At 38.0% G+C, this 25,195-nt stretch overlaps 2 long non-coding RNA genes across 3 annotated transcripts in view; one reads left to right on the top strand and one right to left on the bottom strand.

The window, feature by feature from the left end:
* The window catches only part of LOC149774620 (uncharacterized), a 198,667-nt gene that overhangs the window by 166,853 nt on the left and 6,619 nt on the right, over positions 1 to 25,195 (bottom strand). The gene's annotated exons all lie outside the window — the stretch shown is intronic.
* On the top strand, positions 321 to 24,032 carry LOC149774621 (uncharacterized). 2 transcript variants are annotated; one of them, XR_016416728.1, is made up of 7 exons: positions 321 to 723; positions 1,245 to 1,366; positions 4,754 to 4,868; positions 21,335 to 21,451; positions 22,303 to 22,499; positions 23,001 to 23,467; positions 23,920 to 24,032. It is a non-coding gene; the product is annotated as an uncharacterized LOC149774621 (long non-coding RNA). The 2 variants fall into 2 exon arrangements; XR_016416727.1 differs by lacking the exons at positions 321 to 723; positions 1,245 to 1,366; positions 4,754 to 4,868 and adding an exon at positions 20,911 to 21,016 and having other exon boundaries at positions 21,362 to 21,451.

A 25,195-nucleotide genomic window follows, 5' to 3' on the forward strand; every position in this document is an offset into this window, starting at 1 on the left:
CCCAAAACAACACTAACAACATTTTAAAAAACCCACAAAAACGAGTGCCGTGCCGAAGCCACGGGCTAAAATGCTTTATTATTTTTTTTTTTTTATTTATAGCATCAATCACAAATTGAAATATATACAGTATTAGCGTTGGAAAAGAAAGTTTTCTTTTTGTTATATTTTTTTTTCTCACCCTAGCGAAACACTTTCTGCAAATGACCTTAATAAAGAAAAATAATAAATTAACCTAAACCACTTTGAATGTCGACCGTATCTTTTATTTACACGGCATCATGCGCGGAAGAAAATACCAACTGAACCGGGATTTCAGACAGCAGATGAATTGAAGTTGATTCATTGAACATCATTAGCAATTGTACAATCAAACAGATGCAACTATAAAAAGTGGAACTATGAAAAATCGAGAATGTTAGATTTGCGAAGGATTTATTCCGAATCATTGTCTGCTAATAGAGAATTCATGTCAGTTGCTGTGTCGGCGATGCCCACACAGCGCGCCGTCCAAATGTGAAGTTGCGTTTTGCTGACAGACATAACACTGTGCCATAATTTATCTGATGGCATGTAAAGAAGCTGCTTAAATTACAGTATTTAAAAGTTTCTTCATTTTGTAAGAGCTCAAGAAATTAATTCTGGTTTGAAAGACAAGATGACGGTAAAACTCAGAAGACGTAGCTGTACAGTACCGTTGGTGTTGGAGACATCATAATAAAGGTAACTGCGTTAACTTCGCTTTTTGTTTGGTAATTTGTTGGATATTATCTTTTGCTGATCTTCTTTGAGCTTGGAGTAAATTTTACATTCTGAACATTTTTATTTGCACTTATCTGCTTAATATGTATTGCTGGGATATCATATAGAATATGAAATCAGTATAATGGTACTATATTTTACATATTTGAATGATAAAAGACTGGTAAATGATATAATGATAAACAACAAAATAAATAATTTGCCCATTATCCCAAATATGTTAATTAAAACAAACATTGAATGTAAATTCAGATATAATGAGCAGTTGTAAGAAGTAAGAAATAACATGTTATCCATTGAACCTGTTATGTGTTATCATCATCAGTTTTAAAATAAACACATGGAGACAAGTTTGCTTAAATTCTAAAATTAACACACACACACACACACACACACACACACACACACATATGGTATTTTAATCTAATACAGAAATGGTGACATTGATATATGCAGACCAATAGTTTTTTTTTCTTCTACAGATATAAATTAAAAAGCCTAATTCTGAGAGTTTCACCTACAACATTCATGATGGGAAAGGGCCACTAATTAAGAGCTGACATATGTGGAAGAAAAATACCATCCATGTTGAAAAGGGCTAGAGGTAATGTGAGAAAACATAATTTATCAATCTTATTTAACATTATTGTTGATATTTTATCTCAACTGGTCAAAAGGCTAAGTGGGTTTATGTAATGGTCCAGAGTGTGTTATTTATTTCACATCCCCTACTGTCTTTCAACAGTAAGAAATTAGCTACTTTTGGAGTCCATAGTTCTGATCAATTTGTTTATATAAAACTTGGTTTTGGGCTTAAATCAACATCTTGGATAAATCTAATAATGAGCAAAATCCAAGTATATACATGTGATCATGTATAAGATTAGTTGAGTTTTTTAACCAGCCTAAAAGCCATACTTCCACAATATAGGCTAAAATCATTAAGTTGTCCTTGAAGTTTGATGAGTGTTAACCATTAATAATAATAAGGTGATCTTTCATCTGAGTATGTTACCACCGCATGCAATATTTATACATGTAGTGCAGTTTTTACTAAACTTAGAATACATGCTTATATAAATGAGATCTAGATTGAAGAAGTGAAGATGCATACAAATACATGAGGTTATAACCACTACTGCTGATTCAAGTTTGATCATGCTTGGCCATTGGGCTTATATAGTCAAGTTTCACAATGATGCTTATTATGAGTGTGATAAAGGTATGGTAGTGAAGTGACCTTGCATCTGATTGGCAGAGTTTCTTATGATTTGCACAACAGTGTTTATGATCCAATTTAGATCTGACTTGTTTAATTATTTGCTTGTATGTCTGAGGCTATAAGCAAAATCTATGCATATAATGTGGTGGTTCTACATCTCACTAGCCATTCTTGCTACTGCTCTTAAAACTATTTCTCATTAATTTTATCAGACTTGGTGAATAGATTTATCTCATCAAGATATAGCAAAAGAGCAATTTTGTAAAAAAAATATTCATTCATATTAAACTCAAATTCTGCATCTGATTGGTTGACCTTGCAAATACTATAAGGGCTCTATTTCTGACAAAAAGATTATTTTGATCTAATGTAGCAGAAATGCTTATATGATCAAAACATTGAACATATTTGATGACAAATAAGAAATAGTTTTTCGTGCAAATTTGATAAACATTGATAAATCGGTTCATATCATTAAAAGCTTGGAAGAGTTTGATTACATGCGAGACCATCACATATTAATCATTCTTTATTTAGAGAATTATTTTTGTCAGGATTTAGTAAAATATGTAAAATCAATATGGACTGGTTTTGTTATGTACAGCAACACTAGTTGTTTACTGAGTACTGAGGGAATTGGAGTAAGGCAAGGGTACATTGCAGTAGGTAACCTGGTTGACTTGATAACAGGATTTTAACACAAACATTTTTATCAGGAGTCTAGCATACTAACCATTGATTCACTGCAGATCCTGCCCCCATTAGTTACCTTTTAATACATAAAGCATTTGGGTTTTTTATGTCACAAATCCCATAGGGATTAAAATTAACATCATAGGTCTCACTGGATAGTTTCGTATTTTGACATCCCTCTAATTTTTAAGGTAGAAGGCATGAACCTAATTATCACAAGCCTAGCATTTATAAATTTACACATAAGCTAAATCTATAATGTGGTTCAGATTTACTTTGAGTTAGGCATGGAAATAGGTTGGCTTGTTGGTGACTGCCTGTCACAGTTAGATGAGCATTGGAGATCATATGCGTAACTTAGTCTGCAAATGAGCTGCCGACTTTTATTTGTGTCTGCTACAGAGGTAAATATAAACAAATCTTGATGGTAGAGGGGTGATGAAAAGTATGCTAATTTGTTATAGTACTAGTGAACTTTATTCATGCATAAGGCACATACTGATTCTTTTAGTTGCCTTGTCACAGAAAAATATTGAAAATAGCTATTTCTAGTAAAAAATGAATGTAAAATGTACCTGCATCCTTTGACCCTACCAGAACCAAACTAAAAGCTCAAATTTGTGCAGCTGCTTTTGCTCATCACAAACATAATTGGGAGTATAACTGCTAACCCTACCCTCTAGCACACATTTAAGATCTTTAGAGTTTTTAAATACAGCCTTCTAAGTATACAAGTTTCATTACATTGGTCAATAATTAGTCACATGTGATGACACTTGTAACTAATCAAACCACAGCAACTGAGAGCAGACTAAGCACTGATATTTATATGGTACAGTGGCAATATACAGTCTGTCTGCCGCAACACATGAAACAAACTGGACAAATCTGAAAGCCTTGAATTTGACTTTATTTATCTGTATGGTAGAACAGAACCTGAGTTGAAAAGCTTTTAAAGAAAGACCTTGATATCAAACCTAATAATAACTGCAGGAGTTATATTATGGATAATTAACCATTCTCTCAGTTTCAAACTGGGCATTCCATCCCATGGGGTTCTAAATGTAAACCAAGTGTAACTGATATCCTAATGAACTGTAAAGACCATAGCAGCACAACAGCAGGGGACCAGATATGTCCAGATCCAGAAATCATAGACCAGTTTCAAACTGATGATGAACCACATAAAAATTACACATCTGCTAGAACTTATGTTATGAAGATAACTTAAATTGCATTATTATTAATCCTCCTCCTCACATTCATCATAATTGAGATGCATCATATATGTTTTATTGTAAAATAGTTTATGCAACATAATTCAGTGAAGACCTTTGCTGCCAATTTACCATTGAACCATTTGTTTCAATGAACATATTTTATGTTGTAACAAGGAGCATCATTTAAACATTATGATACACTTATCATACCTGTATATGAAATCTTAATACTAACACTTATACTTGCAATACTACTACTAATAAAAACACCTGCATTGATAATTTGATTATGTTCAATTGGACTTGTATCTAAATGATCACCAGCTGTATGAAAAGACATATTTTAATATATAGATATTGGATGGAATACTAGTTACCACAATTGAATAGTCATATGATAAATGATATATTATTTTAAACAATTTATATTTGCAGTGAAACATACTTCTACATTATTTTCCCTTAAATTTCATTTATAGAGCAGTATACTCTGCATTCATTAAATTACTGAAATGGTTAATAATACAACAACAAATACTGCAACTTCCAGAATCACAAAAATCAAAAGATATAAACAAAAACTTCCCTACATGTATCAACAGTTGTCACTTAATAGACAGAACTATGAAGATTTAGAATAGGATGTTAACAAATTAGGTATTCAAGTTAAAAAGAAAAAAATACCAAGTAAGCTTACTACCAAAAAATCAAACAATAACACTGAATTTTAGTACATTCCCAGGAAACAGAATATGATTTTTCTTAACTTGATCTGATACATCTTAAATCTATAGAAAATGATTCATATTGTATGACTAAAATATTATGTAAACAACAATTCCATCACTTTTTTCAGATGCAACATGCATACCCCAACCCATCCTTCTTGATCATAAAGTATACCAGCATTTCACTATAAGATGGGGAGCTGTAGTGGCTCAGTGGTTAGCTTTCTGGACCTGTGAAATAAGGTAGGTTCAAATTCTACCATCAGACCAACCTGGGTTAGCTACCATGGTGTGTCCTTGGGCAAGGCACTATACTTAAAGTGCCTTGGCACTAAATAACTTACTTGTGTTGGTTTACCATAAAAGGCCAAACCAAACACAAAAAAACAACAACTTTAAAATATGAGTTTTGTCAATACTAAGTAAATGAAAATCATACTGAAGAAATGTTTTTGTTAATACAGTTTAATGGATCTAAAAAATCTCTTTCTTCTGCAGGAGTTTAAACTGTTAAATTAAAAAGGTCATGGTACACATTGCTTTGTTCGTACACATCAGGCTCCGTAACCCATATCCAACTAAAAATTTTAGTAGAGTCTGAATAAAACATATTTTAATCTGGATGATAATATTCTTTCTCCATTCATATATTACACCACCAAGATTGATCCAAATAAGATTACATTTTACTATAACACTGAGGATAAGTATGCCTCTTAACAACTGACAAATGTGGAGAGAATGGAGTTAAACTGAACTTTGATTTCTTTTCAACCATAGCACAAGATGATCATTTATTATGAAAAAACCTGAATAAAGTTGGAGTTCATAACCATGACAGTCTTGATACAATATAAATTCAATATATTATTGTTGTCTTGAGGTGTAGTTCTGTATATTACAATCTCACACAAGATCAGGGTATATTTTAGTACCATACAGTTAATTCGGGATTGTATTAATACCTATTCTGGTGAATGAACATTAAATAAGATTTACTATTTTGGAACCAGTTGCAATAAAGTTTACTAAACAAGAGAAAATATGACTTTACTATAATATCTAAAATGTAAAATCTGCAAACAGAATACTTGCTTGACTTTACACTTCAACTATATCGTAATATTTATTTGAAATGAATTTATACAAATGGCATTAAATTGGGTTTCAGGCTGGTAATGACAATGGTAGTAGTGAATAGGGACGGTCTAGGGACTAGGGAACTTCCATGTTAAAAAGGGTATATCCACTCTGGGGACTATGTAATTTAACATGGGAGAAAAAAAAATATCCATTCTAGGGACAAGGGGAATTTAACATGGGAGAAAGAAAAAAAACTATTCACTCTAGGGACAAGGGAAATTGAACATGGGGAATAAATCGTGGGACTGTCTTGGGACTAGGGGAATGGAACAGGGTCGGGACCCTATTTTAATAAGGTCCCGACCTGATGGGTCTATGAAAATGGAACAGGCAAAAATTGAAACAGGGAGGGGTCTCTATTTTTTTATTATTTTTTTAAACAAAAAAATAAAAAAAGGGGTAGGCAAGTCAAGATCTTTTCGAGAGATAGGAATGGCCCTGAAAAGGGCCTTTGGTTTTATGTTAATATACCCTTAACATAAAGGGCATCTGTGACATCTTCTTCTTGACCTTAGGCTGCGCCTGACTGCAGGACCATAGATTAAGACTCTTTTGAGGCATCCTTGATGCTCCACATAAGATTCTTCGCATCCACAGGCTGGTGTCTGTTCTGTGGATAACTGTCCAGTTGGATCGGACATACATTGATATGTCCGTCCGGAACATCATCGAAGACACAAGCATTGAAGATTGTACGTCGGTCCACATGTTAGGGTGCTGAGTAACAGGTGAAGGAATGCAGTGAACTGTACTTATTTATAGGGGAGGACGGATTGAAACGGATTGAGTTTGTTGACCAATCCAAACACGCGTTACAAAATTCAGTCAGCCCACGTCCAATCCGAAGAGAACAGTCTGTGACGTCACATAGTCTGTATAGATTCGCTAGCGCCTGTGCGCAGTCAATCTAAGCGACAGTTATTCAACATGACAGAAACTCAGAAAACGATCAGTTGGGGTGCACTGATGGTGGAGACTACCCAAGGGAACCCAGACTTACTTTCAGAAGAGGTGAATTGGGATTTTGTGGATTTTTTTACCTTGCAAGAATTTGTTCCTGAACCTTCGTCACCTTCTCCTTCATTACCGCACATGGAAAATTTTAGACAGAGACAGAAAGAAGAATTGGAGAAATTTATACAACAGCAAAAGGAAGCGGAACAAGCTTTTCTCCTACAGCAACAGCAGCAAGAAGAAGAGGTAAGAAAAAAACAACAACAAGAAGAAGCAGCAGCAAAGAAACAAGGGTGTCAAAATCAAACGGTCACGGTACTGTTAGACATTTTAGCGGAGTTAAGAAGTCTGAAACAAATGTATCAGACTTCTTTATTACGGCCGAAGAGAATACGACCTTCCCAAGCTAAACACTCCAATCCCGTGACTACGCCTACTGCACCACCCTTAGTGATTTCAGCGAAATCATCATCAACAGTACGCAGTCCAGAAGTAGGCCTTGGCCATGGCAAAGGCTTAAGACAGTTAAAGTTGATTGTTTAAACTCACCCCTTACACCAAAAAAGGCCCTTTTCAGGGCCATCCACGTCTCTCGAAAAGAGATAGACTTTCAATTGCCAATAACTAAAAAAAAACATTTTACCCAATAGTACCTATTTGTGTATGAGTGTGCGTGAGTGTAGGTTCTTATTTTACTATTACAACCCTGACAACATGCGTACCGAACGAGAAACTTTCTACGCTTGGTACCAGGTTCACGCCTCCGACCCTTTCGACTTTCAGGAAGAAATGCTAAAGTATCGTCATCCAAAATGTCATCATCGACAAACAAAACCCTAAAGAAGCCTTCATGAGGGCAGGCAAAAATGTCTTGCTGCAAACGGGCAAAGACATTTTAGGCCAACGAGAAACACCTATAAATGCCCTGCACGCTACCGAGTCAGGCATTCAGCAAGGACAAGGCAGAAAGAGACGACGAAGAAAACACCCTTTCATCAGACTTCAAACGAGAAAGGCCAAGAAAAGAAGAACCGTTCGAGACTTAGACGTTTTCGATTATTGAGAAAAGAGACAAAAAAATGATGCACCGAGAATCTTGCGCTTGTTCCAAGACGGAACTGGATCTGTTTGCCATGCCCCCCACGATGATGACGATGCAAGAATCCCAGTGGGTGGAATTTCACCCCGTCTCCTCACTGACCGATTCCGCTCCCATCGAGTTTGAAATCAAAGGACAGCCCGAAGATTACATCGATCTGAATAGCAGTTACTTGTACCTGAAAGTCAAAATTCTAGATAAGACTGGAGGTGCTATAGACGATGAAGCAGTAGCTCCCGTCAACAATTTCATGCACTCCTTGTTCAGTGGAGTGGACTTGTACTTGAATAACAAACTGGTCAGCAGCAGCATGGATACTTACCCTTATCGTGCCTACCTGGAAAATCTCTTGACGTACGGAATAGATGCCAAGAACACTCATCTCAATGCCTGTGTGGTATGGGAAGCTGACGAACCTACCAAGTTTGAAATATTGGAAACTGATGGAAAGAAAGACAACAATGATGGATTTGTAGAACGAAGAAAGAGAATCACGGGAGCCGACACAAGTTTAGAACTGATGGATCGTTTGCATTTGGACATGTGGTTGCAAGAAAAGTATTTGCTGAACGGGGTGGATGTCCGCCTGAGACTGAATCGTAGCAGTGCCGCTTTCCATTTGATGGCTGATAGTGACGGTTACAAAACCAAAATCCTAGAAGCCAGACTCTACGTACGCCGTGTGGAAGTGTTACCTAAAGTGGGAAACGACATCAGTCAGACGTTGAGCAGAACGACTGCCAAGTATCCCATATGACGCGTGGAAGTGAAAACCTTCACCATTCCCAAGGGACAGCGATCCATGATCGAAGATCATCTGTTCCAAGGACAGTTACCCAAACGTTTGATCGTTGGTATCGTCGAGAATACAGCCTTCAACGGAGCTGCCGAAAAAAATCCTTTCTACTTTCAACACTTTGGCGTGTCCAAAATCGAAGTCAGTCGAGATGGCAAGACCTTGTGTACCCGACCTTTCGAACCTGACTTTACCAAGAAGAATTACTTGAGATCGTACTTGTCCCTGTACGAAGCCACCGGACAGTTAGGAACCAATACCAGTCACGGTATTACGTACGAGGATTATGCAGGAGGCTATGCTTTGTGGGCTTTCGATTTCACTCCAGACCAAGGCAGCGACGAGGGACATTGCCACCCTATAAAATCCGGCCAGATTCGTGTGGAAATTCAGTTTAAAGACCGAGACCCTGATGAAACGGTGAACGTCATCCTGTATGCAGAATTCGATAATACCATAGAAATCAACAGTTTGAGAGAAGTCATCCTAGATTACTAGAAAACATGGAAGACTGTTATCCCTCTTTACCTAGTGGAGAAACTTTTAGTGTTGGATTATTGTTAAAAAATGTTAGAGTTGTTGTTGTTTAGTGTTAAGTGATTTTTGAATAAAAAATGTTGTGTTTTGAAAAAATTGTTTGATGTTATATTGTTGGATTATTGTTACAAATGTTAGAGTTGTTGTTTAGTGTTAAGTGATTTTTGAATAAAAAATGTTGTGTTTTGAAAAAATTGTTTGATGTTATATTGTTGGATTATTGTTAAAAATGTTAGAGTTGTTGTTTAGTGTTAAGTGATTTTTGAATAAAAAATGTTGTGTTTTGAAAAAAATGCCTTTGTCTTTTGTTTAGCTATAAGAATGTTGGATTGATGCTCTTTCATTTCTTACTATCCCTCTCATGATACTCACTAAACGTTGCGACTCAAAAACCGTGTGGGGGATGTTTTCCTTCACGTCCGCGCTTTGACTTTAAGAACCGGGGTTGTTTCCAGTCTAACCATCCATTGTCGACTCATCCTCCTACGAAGATGTGCTCCAAACTAGCTAAGCTCAACGAAGCCTACGTGAATTTGCATAGGGTCAGACACAGTCTGATACCGAAGCCAGAAGAAATAGAGAATGTGAGAATGTTAAAAATCACTGAAGACCTGATAGAAGAGCTCTTCAGAGAAGAAATGAACAGGGAAAAAGAAGAATGGACAGAGAAGTACAGACTTCAGAGACAGCAGCAACAACAACAGCAGCAGCAACCTGAAGCTGAAAGAGGCTTTGTCGATTGTCGTATCGACACCAAAGAGTTCTTCTTCTCTTTTCGAAGAAGCAGACCTATCGCCAGAAAGTCTATCCTCAGAGGACATCGCATTCTTAGAAACTAAAAAAACGATTGCCATAGCAAACAAAAAAACAGCCCTTTTCAGGGCTACCCAATACTCTAGAAAAGAAATAACGATCGATTTGCCAATGTGTGTAGGTAGAGTGGTGTGAATATAAACACTAACTCTTTTTCAAAAAAATGTGAGGGTATGTGTTTGTGTATAGGATTGTGTGTTTGTGTGTTTGTAAGTGATCAAGTAGGTTGGTGTGGATAGTAGATTAAAATCATGTCTTTTTTGGTGTTTGAGGTGTAGATTTGAGGTTAGATTGGATTGCTTTGCGTATGTAAATAGTCTATTGAAGTGATTTATAAAAAATTTTACAATAGTGATGGGTAGCACAAAAAAGTGAGTGAGTGTTTCTTTTAGGTCCGCGCATTGTTGTTTTTTGGTCATGATCTAGGTAAGATGAATTTTATGTTTTTAGGGGATGTTTTCCTTCACGTCCGCGCTTTCAGTATAAATTAAAAGCTAATCGTCAGTTGGGCCCATCGTCGACCTGTTAACAGCAAGACAATGAATACAAGGATTGTGAAGCTGCTAGAACTCCAGATGCACCTGGAATATGCCAGGCGTATAGTAAACGAACTATCAGCGGAGGCTATCGTAGAAGAAGCAAGAATAAAGAAGGAAGAGGAGGAGAGAAGAGAGAGGGAAGAAGAGGAAAAGAAAATAGGAGAGAGGATGTCATACAATATTCCCGAGACAGAGGATTGGGGTGCTGAAGCGAATCATCCCGCCTCTGCACTCTCAAGACAAAAAGTAAAAAGAGACTGGAGTCAAAGATGTGTGTGTGGCGCCAGGCCTGGAAGGTGCCACCATTAGATAGGTACATCTGGAGTTCAAAAAACAGCCCTTTTAAGGGCTACCCAATACTCTAGAAAAGAAATAACCATCAATTTGCCAATGTGTAGGTAGAGTAGTGTGAATATAAACACTAACTCTCTTTTAAGATAGTGTGAGGGTATGTGTTTGTGTGTTGGTGCTTGTAAGAGCTAAGGTATGTTTGTGTGAATATTATGGGTTTCTTTATTGTTTCTTAGCGTAGGTGAAGAGTATAGTTTGGGTTTTGTAAGCGCTCACGTACGATTGTGTGGATAGTAGATTATGGATTTTGTTTATTGTTTGTTAGCGTATGTGAAGAGTATAGTTTGGGTTTTGTAAGCGCTCACGTACGATTGTGTGGATAGTAGATTATGGATTTTGTTTATTGTTTCTTAGCATATGTGGAGAGTATAGTTAGGGTTTTATTATATGAAATGAAAAAGTAGGGGGATGTTTTCCTTCACGTCCGCGCTTTTCGTATAAGAACCCACAGTATTCGTCGTTCAAACCATTCTGCAAAGAATAAAAAAAGAAGATGGCTTCTAACCAAATGGACAAAATGGAAAAATTGCAAAACGTCCTCGACAATTTAGGAATGATAGAGCAAATGTTGGTTAACCTAAACGAGGATCACTATTCTTATAGTCCCCATCGAGTGAAAATGGAGATAAACAATTTACGAAAAATGAAGGTAATCATCAGTGATCTGTTGAAAGAAATAAAGGAGGAGAAGGAGGATGAAGAGGAAAGGATAAGGATGAGAGCATGGAATGAAAAAATTGAAAAAGAAGAAGAAAATGAAAAGAGGAAGAAAGAAGAGGAGGAAGAGAAGAAGAAAGAAAAGCAGGAGAAAAAAAAGAAAGAAAAGAAGAGAAAGAGTGTTGGAGATAAAATAAGAACTTGGTGGAGAAAAAGAAGAAACTAGAAGCAGAAGAAGAAGAAGAAAACCCAAAGGCCCTTTTCAGGGCCAGCCATATTTCTCGAAAAGAGATAGCCTTTCCATTGCCTACCCCTTTTTTAAAAAAATTTAAAAAAAAAAAAAAAAAAAAATCCCATGTTCAATTTCCCTTGACGCTATAAAGTCCCACCCTGTTTAAATTCCTTTGACGCTAAACCATCCCACGATTTTTCTCCATGTTAATTTCCCTTGACGCTAATCTGACCCACGATTTTTCTCCATGTTAAATTTCCCTTGACGCTAATCTGACCCAGGGGTCTCTGTAATGCTAATTCCCATTGACGCTAATGTACCCCACTTTACTACTGATATTAATTTTGGACACAGGGGATACCACCCCCATGTTTTCCTGACTCGTGATATGTCGGCCTATTCTGTGCACAGCTTTAAAAGATGTAATGTTTATCCATCGAGCTATAGAAATGAAATACATTTACTGTAGACTGTTTCTGTCAGCAGTTAAGTTGAGTAATTAGGTCAGGTTTATAGCTAGTTTACAAAATTCAATGTAGAATGCCAATAAATGACAAGATATATTTTTGCAAACTAAAGTGATCTTGAAAAAAGATTAGTAAAGTTTAACATTTTATAAAAAATAAGCTATTATGTGGAAAAGAAACAACAATGAAATATGATGCAATGTGTTTACGTCTAGTTTTGGAAGGTACCGTCTCTAAGGTACCGTCATAATTGTACCGTAGTTTAATGGGTGGAAAGGCCATTGAAAGGTAAGGGCAGTGCGGAGACCATCGAGTATGTTCCAGAATAGCTGAATCTTTGTAGATACATAGATCCATTCGTAACTTCAGTCCGCAAGTGAAACACTGTACTTCGTATCCCAATCCTGACTCAGGTCCGAAGTAGACAAATCCTGTTCTAGCTAAAACATACGAAGAAGGTAATCCTTCCCTATCCGTAGGCCATTTTTGAAACGTGTCCAATCGACGGGCACAATCACAATAGTCAGGTAAGAAGACTGGAAAATGGTAGGGTTTGAACTTGGAGTTCTCACTGGATTTCTCACTCGATTCTTGCTGTGGCGAAGTCATCCTTCTGGTGGGTGGCTATCCTCTTACAACCAATGTTTTATACCGACATGTCCATACGGCAAAGTAAAGTGGGTGGGAAGCCGCACTCGCTTCTGCTACACGATTTGATAGACTTTTTCTAAGGGTCGACTGACAATGTGGTGTGTGGGTAAACGTACAATCTTGTTGGGTTGATAGGTGGTCACTTTCTCTAGACTGCAAGGCTTCTTTCAATACGCCAAAGTTGACCACTCGACTGGTACGATATTTCAGAGTAAGTCTTTTCACTTTACACTTCGTGTGCACTTCTCCTTGTTTGTCCCAGTATTTGTAGCCATAATTTTTGGGACCACCACTGACGAAACTTAGAATCTTGTCATCGGGGTGCTCGTCTGTCCAGGCTCCTAAACGGTCTCCTTTGATGTCAGGGTGCTGTTGACTCGGGTGATCGATATAAATGCAACTGTCCATGTCAAAGTACAAGACACGTTCCCCTAACAGTTCTAAAGCTTCGTACAATTTTAAGCGAGCATGAGCTGTCATGTAAGCTGCAATGATGACATTTCCAAAGGGGTCATCTTCTACAAAGTTCAGATCTTCTTCGTAATTCACCAAGATCAAATCCTCACGAACGACGTCCACGTGTTTCATGAATTTGGCTTTGTCGTGAATCAGCTGAAAGTAGCGGGAAGGTTCGGTCAAATACTCCGTCTTGGGTAAACACGGTCATTGTGCCATTTTACCCCACAAGCAATTTAACATCACTTTGGCAAACGATCGCCTACCTTCGTTTTTCTCAATGTGATCTAAAGTAATGCCTTCTTGTGCCCAGAATTTCTCTCTGAATGTCTTTTGGTCTTCGGGAGTGTGACACCAGGACAGATAGCCACTGGCTTCTTGCTCAGTTTCAAAAAGGCATCCACGTAGTCTGCGAAAATGCCTTTCTGCGTGGGGTCACCCTTGTGGAATTATTGTGTCTTGGGAAAGTGACAAATTTCGTACACTTCTAACAGTTGGTATCCCATGTTCAGAGCTTTGAACAATTCTACGCTGACCCATGTCCCCGTCAAGGCCCGTTCTTCCTGGGTGTGCTGACAAGGCTGGTCTTGGTTGCACGTTTCAGCACAAGTACGGCACAAAGGAAACATAAGTTTGCCTTGGCAATGGCGAGGTAAGACGGGATGGTATAGGTTCGTTGGAGGCAAAACTTTGCACTTGATCAAGCCTTCGTATTGTCGAATGTTTTTTAGGTCGATGTGTTCGGTGAACAATTGTGGGTGCCCTGCAGGAAAGCAACAATATTTGCACACGTAGGGATACAGTGAACACACGTCCAAGTATTTGATTTCTTCTCCTTTCTCTTCGTCAGCTTGGTACAGCAAACAGGTGGCATTGGTCCTTCCTCCGTACAAACTATCACTTGGGTTCAGGGGGTCCATGAACTGGTAACTTTCCACGAGGCGTTTAAACTCGGGATCGGTGTTCAAATGGTGATTGTATTTGTGTTCCCACATTTCCACCACTTGGTATCCTTCCTGTTCTAACTTTAGGCGTCGCTGACAAATGGCCTGGTACAAGTCTTCCATGGTTCGTTGTAAGAACTGATTTTTAGTGCCGCGGTCAGGGTAACAGACAGGACATCCGTGAAATAAGCAACCGTTAAACTCGTACACGATCTTGGGGTTTTCTAAGTCCCAGCCATCGACCGAATGCATTCCGATGATCTTTTCGCCCTGTCCATTGCGGGCATGCTGAATCCATTTGTCTTCCTTGTCGCACAAGTAATGCAACCAGCATGGGGCTTTGACCGAGTATTGACGTTTGACATAGTTGGTCGTTTGAGGACTGATGACAGCCACAGTGTTTTCAAGCATGAATCGTTGTCGGTAGACTAAGGAACACGCTTTGGCAATGGTGCAAGCCTCTTCTAAATGATCAACCCCTCCGTGTTCCATGAACAGTTCTTGAAATTTTCCACAGCATCGCCGTAAAATGTCCACGTCGGAACGACAATACTTTAACATTTCTTCCTGAAAGTCGAAGGGGTCAGAGGCATGAGCCTGGTACCAAGCGTAGAAAGCTTCTCGTTGTTCGGTACGCATGTTGTCGGGGTCGTAATAGTGAGCCTCAGACAAATGGGGTAGAACGGCATGTTGATTGGCTTCCGTATTGAAAAAGTGTGGAAAGTACCCTTTAGCCATTTCTGTCATTCCAAACGTTTTAGGCATTCGACTCAAAGGCATGGCCAAGTAACTCATCGAATCTTTAAACTGTACTTGTCCCACTTGCATGAAAATGATTTTGGCTCCGTTCAAAGTCACTTTAGGACGTTCGGTCCCTTGTTCCGTATAGTATCTGAGAAGAAACTGTCCATCGTATCCGGAGAAATTGTGAGCCATCACCGTGGCATGACGATGACAATCTCCGTAACGTTCGATGTCCTCTTGGTTCCACGTCTTGTCGATGGGGTCTAAGACCCATCGAGCAAAATCGGCTAACGTGTTTGGTCCCCGAAAGATTTTTTCACGTCCTCCAGGAATCTTGCTGCAGTGAGGGCAATGACTGAAGATAGGTTCTTGAATGCACTTCTCGCACACTCGATGAGCCACGCAGAAATTAGGAATGTGAATGCCGGTCTCTTGCATGCATTCGAAATCGAAAAAGATGAAATTGCCTTTCTTCTTGTGACCGTCCTCTTTCTCTGGTGGGGGTTGGTATTTTTGCACGTAGCATTGGTGTTCCAAGTCCACGATGTGGTGACAAATGTGACATTTTTTCTTTCCTCGACATACGTGTGCCTTGGCATTATTGGTAAGTATGCCTTGTCCACAGGTAGGGCACAATCTCAGGAGTTGACAAGCACATTTCTTCTGTGAACCTTGTGTTTTCAAATGTTGTTGGTAACAGGTAGGACTGACAAACGTGCGCAAACAAGTCGAACAAGGCACTGGTCCTTCGCTCAGACAGGGTGGAGAGGCCAAACATCCTGGGCATTTCATTCCACAATGCTTGTGTTGCTCTCGATTGTTATAACCATAGTCACATTTCTCACAATAATAACTGTATCCCAGGAATCCAGTGATACTGGTAATGGTATCGAAATGGTCATCGTGATGATAGACATGAATGTATTTTCCGTCCTTAAAATCTTGGCCTCGAAACAACAGAGTTCCACGCATTTCTTGAGGGTGCACTTTCAAGGTATAGCGTGGAGCTAGGGCATCTTGCAATTTTTTGCATCTCAGGAATGCCACAGGGTGTGTCTTTGGACAGTCGGGCTTGTTGCAACAGGAGTTCTGCTTCATTTCGTTGTTTGGCTCGGTCAGATTGTTGAATAGTTTTCCAGGTTCTTTTCCATTCTACTGTGCCGTTCTTGTTGGCATAGGTTCGTCCCACCACGATGGCACGGGCTAAACACAGCTGGTCTTGAGGGTTGTTAATTCGGACGAGACTCTTTGTGTTGCGAAGGTCGTCCACCAATAACATCTTTTTGCATCCAGTTCCTTGAGGAGGAGAGACGTGGGCCATTTTCAGTGTGGCTTTACCATCGGTGATGTCAAACTGGTCATTAGATTGTTGCACCTGTTGTATCTTGTCCATGACTTTGGAAGGGGTCAGTTCTGCGGGTCTGCTAAACTCGATCCAAACAGGGGATTTCAAACCGTCGTGATCTATGGATAGTGTCAAGCGATCGTCTTCTTTGGCTTGACATTGTCGCTTGAGTGCGGTGAGCAAAGAATCCCACATCTCGGTGATAAACCCTTCTGCTTTCTCCAAGGGTACGTCGGCCTTGAAATCTTTAAACTTCACCGTGTAGGTGTAAGCCGTGGTTCTAAATTTTCTAGAGGAGCGCTTTTCCGTCTCTCGAATGGAATAGTACTTTTCAGGGTTGACTAAGGGTGGTGAACTTGGTTTAGAGGGTTCGGATTCTGGTTCACTCATGTCCTCTTCAAAATCACTGGCATGAATTTGTGCCAAGATTTCAGCCCTGGTACGAGGCGATAGATCACGTTTCTGCCTCTTACTTTCTTCTTCTTCTTCTTTCTTCTCGAATGAATGGGATCGTTTCATCTTGAGTGCAAAACGTCAAATGACTCAAGTTTAAACACCATAGACTAATTTATAGTCTTGGCAAACCAGCGTATATAAAAAGGGTGTGTGTCTTGTCCTTTCACTATTCATTTCACTCTCAAGCCGAGCACAACGATGAAAGAGACTACCCAGATGGAACGTTTCGTCAGAGCTTTGCGAGGGGTCATTAGAAAATTCTCTTCAGACCAGCCGACGGACTACTCTCCTTCCTTTCGAGATAAAAGTCAAGATACTTGCTATAACTGTCAGAAGAAAGGGCATTGGTCTTCAGAGTGTCCAGACCGTCAAAAAAGAAAAAAACAGGGGCTAAAAAAGACAAAAGTCAAGATACCTGTTATTATTGTCAAGAAAAAGGACATTGGTCTCCAGATTGCCCAAAAAAGAAACAAGAGGAGTCAGAAGAAAAGAAGGATTCTTCAGAAGAAGAGAGGGATTCTTCGGAAGAAGAGAGGGTTTCTTCGAAAGACGAGAGGGATTCTTCAGAGGAAGAAAGAAGACAATTCTATTTAAAAGAGGCAAAGAAACAGGAGAAGAAAAGAAGAAGGGAAGAAAATGAGGAAAAAACGGTGAAGAAATTAAAAAAAACAGAGAGACTAAATAATGAGAAAGAAGAAGTGTACGAACTTTTTAAAGTGTTCTGTGGTGAATTGTGAATTGGATTGTAAAAAATGGATAAAAGAATACATGAATGATATAAGGTAAGTGTCTTTGAGTTTTGATTTTAAAATAAGAAGCTACACTCAAGCACTCATACACAGACACGTACTATAAGGGTAAAATGGGTGGGGTTTATTTTTGAGTTATTGGCAAATTGAAATTGTATTTCTTTTCGAGAAATGTGGGTGGCCCTGAAAAGGGCCTTTTTTCTTTATGGTGTAGGAGTTTAACCAATCAACTTTAACTGCCTTAAGCCTTTGCCACGGCCAAGGCCTACTTCTGATGATTGGGTTGAAATCACTAAGGGTGGTAGGACAGGCTTAGTCACAGGGTTGGCGTGTTTAGCTCGGGAAGGTCGTATTCTCTTCGGTCGTGATAAAGAAGTCTGATACATTTGTTTCAGACTTCTTAACTCCGCTAAAATGTCCAACAGTACCGTAGCCGTTTGATTTTCACCCTCTTGTTTCTTTGCTGCTACTTCTTCTTGCTGTTGTTGCTGTTGTTTTTTTCTTACCTCTTCTTGTTGCTGTTGCTGTTGCTGTAGGAGAAAAGCTTGTTCCGCTTACTTTTGTCGTTGCATAAATTTCTCCAATTCTTCTTTCTGTCTCTGTCTAAAAGTCTCCACTTGCGGTAATGAAGAAGGTAACGAAGGTTCCAGAACAAATTCTTGCGAGGTAAGAAAATCCACAAAATCCCAATGTACCTCTTCTGAAAGTAAGTCCGGGTTCCCTTGGGCGGTCTCCCCTGCTGGTGCACCCCAGTGGATCGTTTTCTGAGTTTCCGTCATGTTGAATCACTGTCGCATAGATTGACTGCACACAAGCGCTAGCGAATCTATATAGACCAACTGACGTCACAGACTGCTCTCTTCGGATTGGATGCGAGCTGACTGAATTTTGTAACGCGTGTTCGGATTGGTGAATGAACTCAATCCGTTTCAATCCTACCTCTGCCTATAAATAAGCGCAGTTCAGTGCATTGATTCACTTGTTCTCGTCGCTTCAAGATGTGGACCGATGTGCAATCTTCTACGCTTGTGTCTTCCATGATGTTTAGGACGGACATGCTCATGTATGTCAGGTCCAAGTGGACTGTTGTTGATAGGACAGATACTAGTCAATGGATGAGGAGAGTTTACATAGAAAGACAAGGATGTCTCAAGAGGGTACTTGTGTATGGACCGGCAGTTAGAAGGAGTTTAAGAAGAAGAAGAAGATGTGACAGATGTCATCTATGTTAATATTAATATTAACATAAACCCAAAGGCCCTTTTAGGGCCAGCCATATTTCTCGAAAAGAGATAGCCTTTCCATTGCCTACCCCTTTTTAAAAAAAAATAAAAAAAAATAAAAAAAAAATCCCATGTTCAATTTCCTTTGACGCTATAAAGTCCCACCCTGTTTAAATTCCTTTGACGCTAAACCGTCCCACGATTTTTCTCCATGTTAATTTCCTTTGACGCTAATCTGACCCACGATTTTTCTCCATGTTAAATTTCCCTTGACGCTAATCTGACCCAGGGGTCTCTTTAATGCTAATTCCCATTGACGCTAATGTACCCCACTTTACTACTAATATCATTTTGAATAGAATATTCTAGTGACAATTGCCTCTTTTCAAATGGTAAGCATTGCTTTTTTTATTTTCGTCAATCTGTCAAATTCGGTATGCATTTTGCTTTAATATTTGAGATGGAAACCTTAGGTGCATAGAAATGTCAGACAGCATTGTACATCATGGATGGTGTCCAACATACTTTTATGATCATAAAACAAAATCCCATGTTTTAATTATGGCCACTGATTAAAAAAATATTCATCCAAGCTAAATATAATAATAATAATAATGAGGACTTTGTATAGCGCCTAATCTTTAGAAGCTCTAAGCGCTTTGCAACATTCGACAACATAAAAACATACACAATGATATGATTACAAAAACAAACACCATGAAATTAGAAAACATAAAAAACATGCTGAGAATATTTAAGGTAGTTAACATTATTAAGTCATTAAGTTTGTTTTTGTAGTCAGAATAAGTAGTTTTGAGAGCACTCTTGAATGGGATCACTGCGTCTTTGTGTCTAAGTTCAGTGGGCAATTCATTCCATGTTGCTGGGCCCTGGTATGCAAAAGAATGCTGTCCATGTGACTTTGTTTTCATAGTGAGAATAATGAGTATATGATTGTCGGAAGAGGAGTGTAAGTATCTTGCTTGTGTGTACACATAGGTGAGGTCGGATAGGTATGTTGGACTAGAGTCTGTCAGTGAAACGTAGCACAGAGAACTAATGTTGTGTTTGATTCTGTATCGAATGGATAGCCAGTGTTGGGTACAGAGCAGCGGGGAGGTGTGCTCTGATTGTGGTACTCTAAGTATGATCCAAGCAGCTATGTTTTGAACTTTTTGAAGTCTCTGCAGTAGATATTAAGATGAACCAGACAGAATTGAGTTACCATAGTCCAGTCTTGAAAGTAGTAATGAACACACAAGTGTTTTAGTGGCATCAACTGAAAGATATCTGAGAATGGAGCTGATGCGTCTCAGCTCAAGATATGCAGCCTTGCATATGTTCATGACATGTTGGTGCAATGTGAGAGTACTGTCCAGAGTAACACCTAGGTTTTGTACTGATTGTTTGAATTTAATGTTGGTGTTGCTGATATTTATTGTGTGAGGTAAAGGATGTGAATGAGAAAGTCTTTGTGTTGTAATCAGAATGGCCTCAGTTTTATCATCATTCATCTGCAGCTTGTTACAAGTCATACATGATTTCACATCAGAAATGCACATCTCTACACCTTGGATGGTAGCATCAACTTCAGTTGGGTGGCTAGATTTGTATATTTGGGTGTCATCAGTGTACAATTGGTGAGACACTGGATGATGATCTATGACACTTGAGAGCAGCTGAGTGTATAGAGTGTAGAGAACAGGTCCAAGAACAGACCCCTGTGCAACACCACAACATAGATCAACTGGGCTGGAGTGTAATCTATTTGCAGACACAATTTGTGTCCTGTGGCAAGGGCGATATGCAGATTGTACATTGCTAAAAAGACTGTTTGAATTCAGACAAGATGCAAGCTGGGATTGAACAACCTTTTGTAAGATTTTTTATATGAATTGGAGATTAGAAACCGGGCAGTAGTTCTTTAAATCCTTATGGTGTAGTGTTAGTTTCTTCAGCAGAGGTTTTACAATGGGAGTTTTGAAAAATGATGGAAATTATGCTGATGAGAGAGAGGTATTAATAACATCAGTTAGTGAAGGCAATACTGGATCTAAGCACTCAAGCAGCAATAATGTTGGAAATGGATCAAGTTCACATGACTTTGGTGCACTCTAGGATGATTATTTAAAGATCAAAATCTCAAGTGGAAACCTTTCTGGTCAGCCATCTCATCCAAAACCTCCTGAAATGGAGAGTATTTTGCAGACTCTAAGATTTCCTCTTATCCTGCTGGTATGTTCTATTTAGTTTATCTGGTCTCTTTTTATTTTTTATCAATTGCTTTTATACCATGCCACAATTGGAAATTCTTTATCAAAAGTATGTATAAATTTCATCATTTTTCTGTCTGTTTAATAAGATGTGTTTAAGAGTACTTACTTACTCATGATGCTGTATATATGAGATTAGATGTTTTGTTAAAAAAGAATGCATTTTGTGATATATTGTATCACTGCTTTATATACAGTGGTCATTGCAACCAGTATGCATTTTGTTTACATGCCAAAAAATCCAGTCAGATTTCTTTGTTTCTTTTTTACTGCAATTAAGGAGTAGTGATAATCTTTATACTCTTAGCTGCATCCAGAAGGACAACACCATCACCATCCCCATCCACTCTGGAGTGGAGAATATAAAGATTTCTCTCTGCCAGTTCCCCTGCAAGTAGTAAGTATTAAGGATGGAAAAAAATGTACATTATAGAATAATGAAACAAATACTACAGGTGTTGACTTTTATATAATCTCTTATTTCATTTACAGCTCTCTAAATACGAGTAGGTCAATTATACACTGTATTTATGAATTTAATTCTCATCTAAGGTAGTAGAACTGTTTTATGTTTGACATAATGTTGGGTAATTTGTGGCCATACACTAAAAAGACATTTTGTAGCATTTAAAAATGCTTATGTTCAATGCACGTAAAACTCATTGGTTTGTTGTCACTTCAGTTGATAATAGTCTTGTCATCTTGTAGACATTTTGAATGTTAGTGTTCAATGCTAAGGTCATATACATTGATTCAACATCAAAATTTGTTTGCAAAATGGAAGATTATGACATGAAAGCACAAGCTCTTGTAGCTTAGATACTGTTATTTCAGAACATTGTGAGATGTTAATTAATTAAATTATAGGTCATAAAACATACTGTTCAAGACTTATTTGTGCAAATAAACAATGAATTGTTTTTCATTGATGTATCGACTGTTCATCATTCCATTGTTTTTTTTATTTTTCTTTCTGATGTATACCATTGTCTTGTGTAAGTCAGACGCCTAAACCATCTACATTGAATGCAGACTTTACAGACACCAGCAGTGAAACAACATATCCAGGGAATAAAAAAATAAAGGATTATAGGGAAAAGTTTTCATATAAACTGTACAAAAAACATGTATTTCATTCCATAAATATATTTCATTGTTAAACCCATGTTCACTGTACAGATCTTTTTAAGGAGTTTATAATAATGATCTTGATCTTTCAAAACTAATTTCATCACAAATCTGTTACAGATTTCCAGTTCAGTGTACTTATGAAACTGGACACAAATGTTGAGAATTTGTTGGAGCAGCTGGCCCTCCAAGTTCATACACAAGGCCCAGACACAGAATATAGAGAAGAAATTCTTGCAATGCCATGTGATTCAGTGGAGGAACTAGAGGGCCTTTGCCAGAGGTTGGAGGAGAATCCCAAACTCTCCAAGAAAATGGTAAATTGGGGCTTTATTTTCTATTTAAAAAAACTGTTATAACCTTTATTTGCTGTTGTGAACCTCAATATGCATTATGCAAGTTCTGCAGTGCCTGTATAATTATTTTTGGGGGTGGGGTGAACATGTAGTGGTCGGCTGTTTTGTCTTACGGATGTAGGCCAAAACATGTTTAGAGATGAACATGTAACAGGTATTTTACTACATATACACTATTACATATTATGTGGCTACTTTAATTCAATCCTTGAGTGAATGTCATTTATGAAGTTAATAGATTCACGGTGGTTAATTTGGTTTATAATTGCTATTAGTACATTGTGTTGCATAGTTAATGTTATCAAATTTTTTTCAAGTTAGAGAAATTAAATTTGCTTGCAAAACCATGGCAAAAAAGTAACTATATACAAGCATATTTTGTCACATCGATCATGAAATACTACTACTAATAATAATATCAAAATCAAAAAATAGTAATATTATTATTATTATTATTTTCAGATATGCTACTTGAGCTCCCTTGGCAGGTTTACAATTGGGGATAGTGTCTGCAGGATGATGAAAAAGCTTAAAACAAAAAGACTGGCCAGAGTATAGTCCAAAGGGACGTAAAGGAAAAAAAGCATTTCAAGAGCTTGTGATATGTCAGGTTTTGATAAGTAAGTATGGCTTGATTTAAATTGTGTTTTTCATGTGACTTGCCAGAGATTTTTAAATGAATTGATAAAGTAACTTGAGACCACATTTCAAAGTACATGTTTTAAAAATATTCCATTGATTATTGCTGGCATTTAGAAAAATGCAATGCATCCTTTGTTGTGAAACTTATTTTAAAACATTGTATTACTCTTGCATTAGCCTGCTTGAAAACTAATGGCAAAGCAAAAGCAAAGGCAAATGGAATGGAAGAGACCATATCAGAGACCCTCAAATATGCACCCAACCAACGCAGAGTGATAAAAAACAAGGTAATCCAAATGACTCTTATTTCATCAATATTGGATTCAGTTTCGTCTTTTAAAGCATAGTATTTGCAAAGCGGATGCATTTCTAAACTGATAACAAAATCAGCTTATCCTATTGCCCAGGACTATCAGAGCTAGAGTCCAGCTAACTACAATATGCATATATCTTCTCTGATCGGACAAGTGCCTCCATTTGGAATTTTTATTCACATGAAATATTTGGATGAAATAAATTCATCTTTGTGCAAATTGATTGCACCATCCACTTGCCAGAAATGACAAGTAAGTGCAAAGTTATCTTGTATCATGGCTTAACGATAGTAAGGGAAGCACAAGTGCAGTGAAGAAAATTTCATACATTTTTATAATGCTGATTAACATGACTTCTGCATATGTAACTAGTGCTGAGATGATATGACTTTATTTAAGCATTACAATTTTGTTTTAATTTGCAGGTGCCTGAGCAGAAGAAGTAATAGATAAACCTTACAGTGGAGTTGGAGACTGATTCTGATTCATAATCTTAATTAAATCTAGAAAATAAACATTAAAGTCATATTAAAATATCTGTTGTATTGTTTCCTTCTTTCATTTTTCTCTTAAAAACAAATGTCTGAACCTTTAGTCTGTAAATTCAGTGGATTCCTTATCAGCCCATCTACTTTTACTTTACACCATGCTACTTTTAAAAAAAAATGAATTATCCCCATTGGGGTAGGTCCCCCCAACCCCCCACCCTACTTTGTCAACTTACCTGCCACATTTAAATCTAATGGAAGGCCCTGCTGTAAAGCCTGTTAGTAAAACTACCCAACAAGAGGATTTCATACATTTGCAACTCCTAGATGGATGGTAATGTTTTCATTTTTGTAATGTAGATTTGGACATTCTTGCCACCAGTATGGAATATGTGTTTCAGAAACACAAGCAGCTTTCATCAGATTTGCATATAGGTTTTATATGTTGTGAGTATGTTGTAGGAAGTTTTTTTAAATAACATCATATGAGATGATGCCAGTGGAAATGGCAGAAAAGTGTCTGTATTGTTCACCAACTACACCTTGTTCTTACAAAATGTGGCTGTTACACATTCCCATGATGATGTCACTGACAGCCATCAGTGAGGAATGCCCCAACAAGCATAATACAAATTGCTTCCATTGTAATTGTTACAATTCCATTCTGACCACTCCGGTGTCCTAGTGGTTAGAGCGTCCGCCTCAGAAGCGGGAGGTCATGGGTTCAAACCCCAGCCAAGTCATACCAAAGACTTACAAAAATGGTATTAACAGCTACCTCGCTAGACGCTCAGCATTAAGAGGTTAGTGTTAGGACTGATTGGCCTGGTGTCAGGATAATGTGACTGGGTGCAACATCATACCACATGTTTGCAGCATGATGCCCCAGTGCTATACATCACTATAAACTGCCACACTGCAGACATCGTAGCAATATGACTGAAAAATTATTCAATCTACCTTAAAAATCCAATCACACACACACAATTCCATTCTACGATCCAGAACCAACACTAATTCCGTACTACAGTTCTTGCATTTCAATCCAATTTTGCTTTTGAAATGTAGTGCCACTCAATTCATAATGAACCCATTCATTTAAAACACTCGCAAATACTTATTATTCCTGTCTACAACTGAAAAATATCTATATAAAAAAACGTGTAACTGTGTTTTATGCAAGGGCATGGAGATGCACAAAAACTTGCACCTG

This window comes from Sinohyriopsis cumingii, unplaced genomic scaffold (genome assembly GCF_028554795.1).
Source record: "Sinohyriopsis cumingii isolate HCF-2022 unplaced genomic scaffold, ASM2855479v2 utg000160l, whole genome shotgun sequence".
NCBI lineage: Eukaryota > Metazoa > Mollusca > Bivalvia > Unionida > Unionidae > Sinohyriopsis > Sinohyriopsis cumingii.